Source organism: Arachis hypogaea, chromosome 13, assembly GCF_003086295.3.
Source record: "Arachis hypogaea cultivar Tifrunner chromosome 13, arahy.Tifrunner.gnm2.J5K5, whole genome shotgun sequence".
In the NCBI taxonomy this organism is placed as follows: domain Eukaryota; kingdom Viridiplantae; phylum Streptophyta; class Magnoliopsida; order Fabales; family Fabaceae; genus Arachis; species Arachis hypogaea.
In genome coordinates this window covers 61661430-61668021 of record NC_092048.1, presented here as the reverse complement: position 1 = coordinate 61668021, position 6592 = coordinate 61661430, and the positions used below count along the sequence as shown (strand labels likewise).

The 6592-nt window shown below is 35.7% G+C and overlaps 1 non-coding gene across 1 annotated transcript; it reads left to right on the top strand.

Annotated features, from left to right (window-relative positions):
• Positions 1-889: 889 nt before the first annotated feature.
• LOC112739219 (small nucleolar RNA R71) lies at positions 890-997 on the top strand. The gene has a single exon (XR_003170156.1). It is a non-coding gene; the product is annotated as a small nucleolar RNA R71 (small nucleolar RNA).
• The last annotated feature ends 5595 nt before the right edge of the window (positions 998-6592 follow it).

Sequence of the window (6592 nt, the reverse complement as noted above, 5' to 3'; positions counted from 1 at the left end):
CTGTATGAGCCTCAGATTCCTTTGGTTCCTCATTAGGAAACTCCTTAGTGGTCAGTGGACGTCCATTGAGGTCTTCCTCACTGGAAATCACTGCCTTTCCCTCCTCTACAGGTTCGGCCATGTTGGGTATATTGATGGCCTTGCACTCTCTCTTTGGATTCTCTTCGGTATTGCTTGGGAGAGTACTAGGAGGGAGTTCAGTAACTCTTTTACTCAGCTGACCCACTTGTGCCTCCAAATTTCTAATGGAGGACCTTGTTTCAGTCATGAAACTGAGAGTGGTCTTAGATAGATCAAAGACTATGGTTGCTAAGTCTGAGAGACTCTGCTTAGAATTCTCTATCTGTTGCTGAGAAGATGATAGAAAAGGCTTGCTATTGCCAAACCTATTTCTCCCACCATTATTATTATTGAAGCCTTGATTAGGCTTCTACTGATCCTTCCATGAGAAATTTGGATGATTTCTCCATGAAGGGTTATAGGTGTTTCCATAGGATTCTCCCATGTAATTCACCTCTTCCATTCCAGGATTCTCAGGGTCATAAGCTTCTCCTTCGGATGAAGCTTCTTTAGTACTGCCGGATGCAGCTTGCATTCCAATCAGATTCTAAGAAATCATGTTGACTTGCTGAGTCAATATTTTATTTTGAGCCAATATGGTTTTCAGAGTATCAATCTCAAGAACTCCTTTCTTCTGAGTCATCCCATTATTCAGAGGATTTCTTTCAGAAGTATACATGAACTGGTTATTTGCAACCATCTTAATGAGTTCCTGGGCTTCTGTAGGCATTTTCTTTAGATGAAGAGATCCACCAGCAGAGTGGACAAATGACATCTTGGACAATTCAGACAGACCATCATAGAATATACATAAGATGCTCCATTCTGAAAGCATGTCAGAAGGACACCTTCTGATCAATTGCTTGTATCTTTCCCAAGCTTCATAGAGGGATTCACCTTCCTTCTGTCTGAAGGTTTGGACTTCCACTCTAAGCTTGCTCAACTTTTGAGGTGGAAAGAACTTGGCCAAGAAAGCATTGACCAACTTTCCCCAAGAGTTCAGGATTTCTTTAGGTTGTGAGTCCAACCATGTCCTAGCTCTGTCTCTTACAGCAAAAGGGAAAAGCATAAGTCTGTAGACCTCAGGATTAACCCCATTGGTCTTAACAATGTCATAGATTTGCAAGAATTCAGCTAAAAACTGATGAGGATCTTCCAATGGAAGTCCATGAAACTTGCAATTCTGTTGTATTAGAGAAACTAATTGAGGCTTAAGCTCAAAATTGTTTGCTCCAATTACAGGAATTAAGATGCTTCTTCCATAGAAGTCAGAAGTTGGTGCAGTAAAGTCACCAAGCATCTTCCTTGCATCTCCACCATTGTTGTTGTTTTCGGTTGCCATGTCTTCTTCTTTTTCGAAAATTTCTGTAAGGTCCTCTCCAGAGTGTTGTGCTTTAGCTTCTCTTAGCTTCCTTTTCAGAGTCCTTTCAGGTTTAGGATTAGCTTCAACAAGAATGTCCTTATCATTGTTCCTGCTCATATGAAAAAGAAGAGAACAGAAAAGAAGAGAAATCCTCTATGTCACAATATAGAGATTCCTTTATGTGAGTAGAAGAGTGGAAGAATAGAAAAATGAGGTAGAGAGAGAATGAGAAGAATTCGAACACAGAGAGAGGGAGGGGGTTTGAATTTTAAGAAGAAGAGAAGTGTTAGTAATTAAATAAAATAAATAAAAAGAGATGAAAGAGGGAGAGAATTCGAATATTAATTATAAGAAAAGAAAAATATTTTTGTTTTTATTTTAATTATAAGTTAGAATTTGAAATTTAAGAAAAGAAATAAAATAAAATTAGAATTTAAAACAATTAGTTAATTAAAAAAGAATTTTGAAAAAGAGCTTAGTGATTTTCAAAAATGATGAGAGAGAAAAGTAGTTAGGTGGTTTTGGAAAAGATAAGAAATAGTAAACTTTTTAACATTAAAACAAACAAGTAAAGTAGTTAATTGAAAAAGATTTGAAAATCAATTTTTGAAAAGATAAGAAGTTAGAAAAGATTTTGAAATTGAATTTTGAAAAAAATATGATTGAAATTTATTTTGAAAAGGATTGAAAAGGAAATTAAAAAGATTTGATTTTTGAAATTAAAGTTGATGACTTGACTAACAAGAAACTAAAATATATAATTCTAGAATTTTAAGATTGAACCTTTCTTAATAGGCAAGTAACAACTTGAAATATTTGACTCAAAATATTAAATGTGAGCAATAAATTCGAAAATATGAAATAAAAATAAGAAAAAGATTTTGAAAATTAATTTTGGAGAATTTTCGAAAAACATGAAAGAGAAATGAAAAAGATTTGATTTTGAAAAAGATTTGAAAAGATAGAATTTTTAAATTGAAATTTTGACTTGACTAACAAGAAACAACTAAAATTTAAAACTTTTGACTAAATCAACCCAAAATTTCAAATTTATGAGTAAAATAAGGGAAAGATATTATTTTTTATTTTTGAATTTTTAATAAGGAGAGAGAAAAATAACAAAATGACACATGACATAAAAATTTAAGATCAAAACAAATAATACATGCAAGAACACTTTGAATGTCAAGATGAACACCAAGAACACTTTGAAGATTATGATGAACATCAAGCACATGTTTTTGAAAATTTTTAAGAAAAGGAAAACATGCAAGACACCAAACTTAAAAATTTTTAAACTTTAGACACTAATGATTCGAAAATGCATATGAAAAATAACAAAAGACACAAAACAAGAAAATGCACAGATCAAATAAGGAAAATCATCAAGAACAACTTGAAGATCATGAAAAACATAATGCATGAGTTTTCAAAAATTTTTAAGAAAATTAAAAGAATGCAATTGACACCAAACTTGAAATTTGACACAAAACTCAAACAAGAAACAAATTTTTTTTTGTTTTTATGGTTTTATTAATTTTTTTTGTATATTTTTCGAAATTATTTTGAAAAAGAAAATAAAGAAATTCAACATTTTTTAATGAGAATTCCAGGATTCTTGTAATGTTAGTCTAAAGCTTCGGTCCAAAAGATTAGACATGGCTAACGGCCAGCCAAGCTTCAGCATAGAATTATAAATGAGAATCCAAAGACTCATGCAATATTACTCTAAAGATCCGGTCCAAAAGAATTAGACAAGGCCAAATGGCTAGCCAAGCTTTAACATAACACATACAAGCATGTCCTTTTTGCAATAAAAAGTGGAAATCTCGATCCAAAAGATTAGACATGGCTTACAACCAGGTTTCAACATATCTCATGAAGCTCAAGAATTCATTCTTAAAAATTCTGAAGAACGAAATTTTTTTTTGTATTTTATTTTTTTTCGAAAACTAATTTTTTTTTTTTGAATTTTTCGAAATTAAAAATAAAAAGTATAAACATAAATTAAAATTACCTAATCTAAGCAACAAGATGAACCGTCAGTTGTCCAAACTCGAACAATCCCCGGCAACGGCGCCAAAAACTTGGTGGACGAAATTGTGATTCACACTTTTCACAACTCCGCACAACTAACCAGCAAGTGCACTGGGATATCCAAGTAATACCTTACGTGAGTAAGGGTCGATCCCACGGAGATTGTCGGCCTGAAGCAAGCTATGGTCATCTTGTAAATCTTAGTCAGGTGGATTAAATTGGTTATGAGGTTTTGATAATTAAAAGATAAATAAAACATAATATAAGATAAAGATACTTATGTAATTCATTGGTGGGACTTTCAGATAAGCGTTTGGAGATGTTTTGTTGCTTCTGAACCTCTGCTTTCCTATTGCCTTCTTCCAATCATGCGTGATCCCTTCCATGGCAGGCTGTATCATCCTCTTGGATGAAAAATACCAGGTACAATCTCTGTACGGCTAATCAACTGTCAGATTTCTCGTCTCGGATGAAAAATACCATGTACAGCTACTGCACAGCTAATCATCTGTCGGTTCCTGCTAGCGTCGGAATAAGATCTCTCTATCCTTTTGCACACTGTCACTGTGCCCAACATTCGCAGGTTTAAAGCTCGTCATAGTCATCCCTTCCTAGATCCTACTCGGAATACCACAGACAAGGTTTAGACTTTCCGGATCTCAGGAATGCTGCCAATGGTTCTAGCCTATACCACGAAGGTTCTAATCTCAGATTCAGATGCTCTGTTGTCAGGAGAGACGATGTGAATCATTGATTAGAAACCCAAGAGAATATACTCCGATTGTCGTCCAATGACTACGTTAAACATCATGTAGACCGCTTGTGGTTGTTAGGCACGCGGATCTTCGCTAAGCGAGTAACGAAGATAGTGGGTGATTGTCACGGGTCACCCCTTCATTCTGACTTAACTGAATTAAGTACAAGAGTATATCTTGGAGAAGAAGTAGGCGTGAATTGAAGGAAAAACAATAGTACTTGCATTAATTCATGAAGAACAGCAGAGCTCCACACCTTAATCTATGAGGTGTAGAAACTCCACCGTAGAAAATACATAAGTGAAAATAGTCTAGGCATGGCCATGAGGCCAGCCTCCAAAGAAGGTTCCAAGATGTAAAAGTTACATAAGATGATCAAAAGATATAAAATAAATCTCTAAAAGTAGTTTTTATACTAAATTAGTAACCTAGTTTTACAGAAAATGAGTAACTAAGTGCTGATGGTGCAGAAATCCACTCCCGGGGCCCACTTGGTGTGTTCTTGGGCTGAGCATCGAAGCTTTCACGTGCATATGCTGTTCTTGGAGTTAAACGCCCGCTTGGATGCCAGTTTGGGCGTTTAACTCCAGTTCTAGTGCCAGTTTGGGCGTTTTACGCCAGAAAGTTGTTGGCTGGCTTTGAACGCCAGTTTGGGCCATCAAATCTCAGACAAAGTATGGACTATTATATATTGCTGGAAAGTCCAAGATGTCTAATTTTCAAATCAATTGAGAGCGCTCCAATTGGGCTTCTGTAGCTCCAGCAAATCCACTTCGAGTGCAGGAGGGTTGAAATCCAACAGCATCTGCAGTCTTTTTTCAGCCTCTGAATCAAATTTTTGCTCAGGTCCCTCAATTTCAGCCAAAAAATACCTAAAATCATAGAAAAACACAAAAACTCATAGTAAAGTCCAGAAATATGATTTTTGAATAAAAACTAATAAAAATATAATAAAAAGTAGCTAAAACATACTAAAAACTATGTAAAAACAATGCCAAAAAGGGTATAAATTATCCGCTCATCACTCATACACAATTGGTTCCTCCCTCAGTTGATTCTCCCACTCCATGAAGTAATCCCAACTTGAATTCATCGTACCCTACAAAACAATCTCAACCAAGCTCCAAGCAACAAGGGTGATAGCTCATAGAGAAAGTAAGGACTAAAAGCAAAAGACATAAGTAAACAAGAAAAGCAAACACCTAAATATTAACAAAAACAACCAAATAACCAAAAAGTAAGATATTTACACTATTAACATATTCACAACAACCAAAAGATAGCACTCAATTGCATCCTCGGCAACGGCGCCAAATTTGACAGAGAGAGTTTTGCTTGGTTCATAATTAAGAATCAATGCGTTAGTAGTATAGTCCAAACCAATCATGAACTCTCAAGATCAAATAATAAATTCAATACAAAACATAAACCGAGAGTATTTAAATCTCAGGTCGTTCTCCCTAGGAATGCAAACGAAGTGTTTTCTCTTTCGGTTGTGAGGAAAAGAGGGTTTTGAATTAAAGAACCAAAGATTAAAAGAACTAAGAAATGAAATAACTAAGGAATGAGCGAAATTGTTAATTCATGCAAGTAAAAAAAAAAGGAATGAGATCAAAACTAGTGAAAATGCAATAAAGGGCCTTGACTTGGGAATGAGGATCTAAGGAATCCTATATAGCACTCCAAAATGCTCCAATGCTTCACCCCTTTGATAAGTGTTGAAGTCTCCTTTATATAGCACTCCAAAATAGCAATTCAGCCTTCCAAAAATGAGCCAAGGGCCTCCAAATTCGTGCAGCACGTGCTTCATTAATGAATTCACATGCAGGGACCTGTGCGGACGCACAGACGCGTGTGTCCGCACACACGGCTGAAAATGGACCTGTGCGTACGCACAGGTCCGTGCGTACGCACACATGGAAATTCTTGTCTGTGCGCGCGCACGCAGGGCTGTGTGCACACACACTTCGCTGTGTGTGCTTTTCCTTGTTTTCTTCATGTCTTATCCCTTGTACATGCTTTCTTCAACTTTTTCCCATCCATTCTTGCCTCCAAGGCCTAAAATCACTCACAACCCACATCATGACATCGAATGACATAAAAGTGGAATTAAATTTCTCTATTAAAGTACAAAATTGCATGTTTTCACATTTAGGTTCACATTAGGGATCAAACACAAAAGTATGCTATTTTGGTGCTTAAGTGTGAGTTCATGTGCTAGAATCCATCCAAATTGAGTCAAAATATACCATCAAATATGGACTCATCAACCCCCTCCATATGAACAATTATTCTGGATAAGTGTGATGAGTTGAGGTTTTAACTCAAAGTTGTTAGCATGAATTGTTAGCTTCAGGATACTACTGCCACAGTTTCC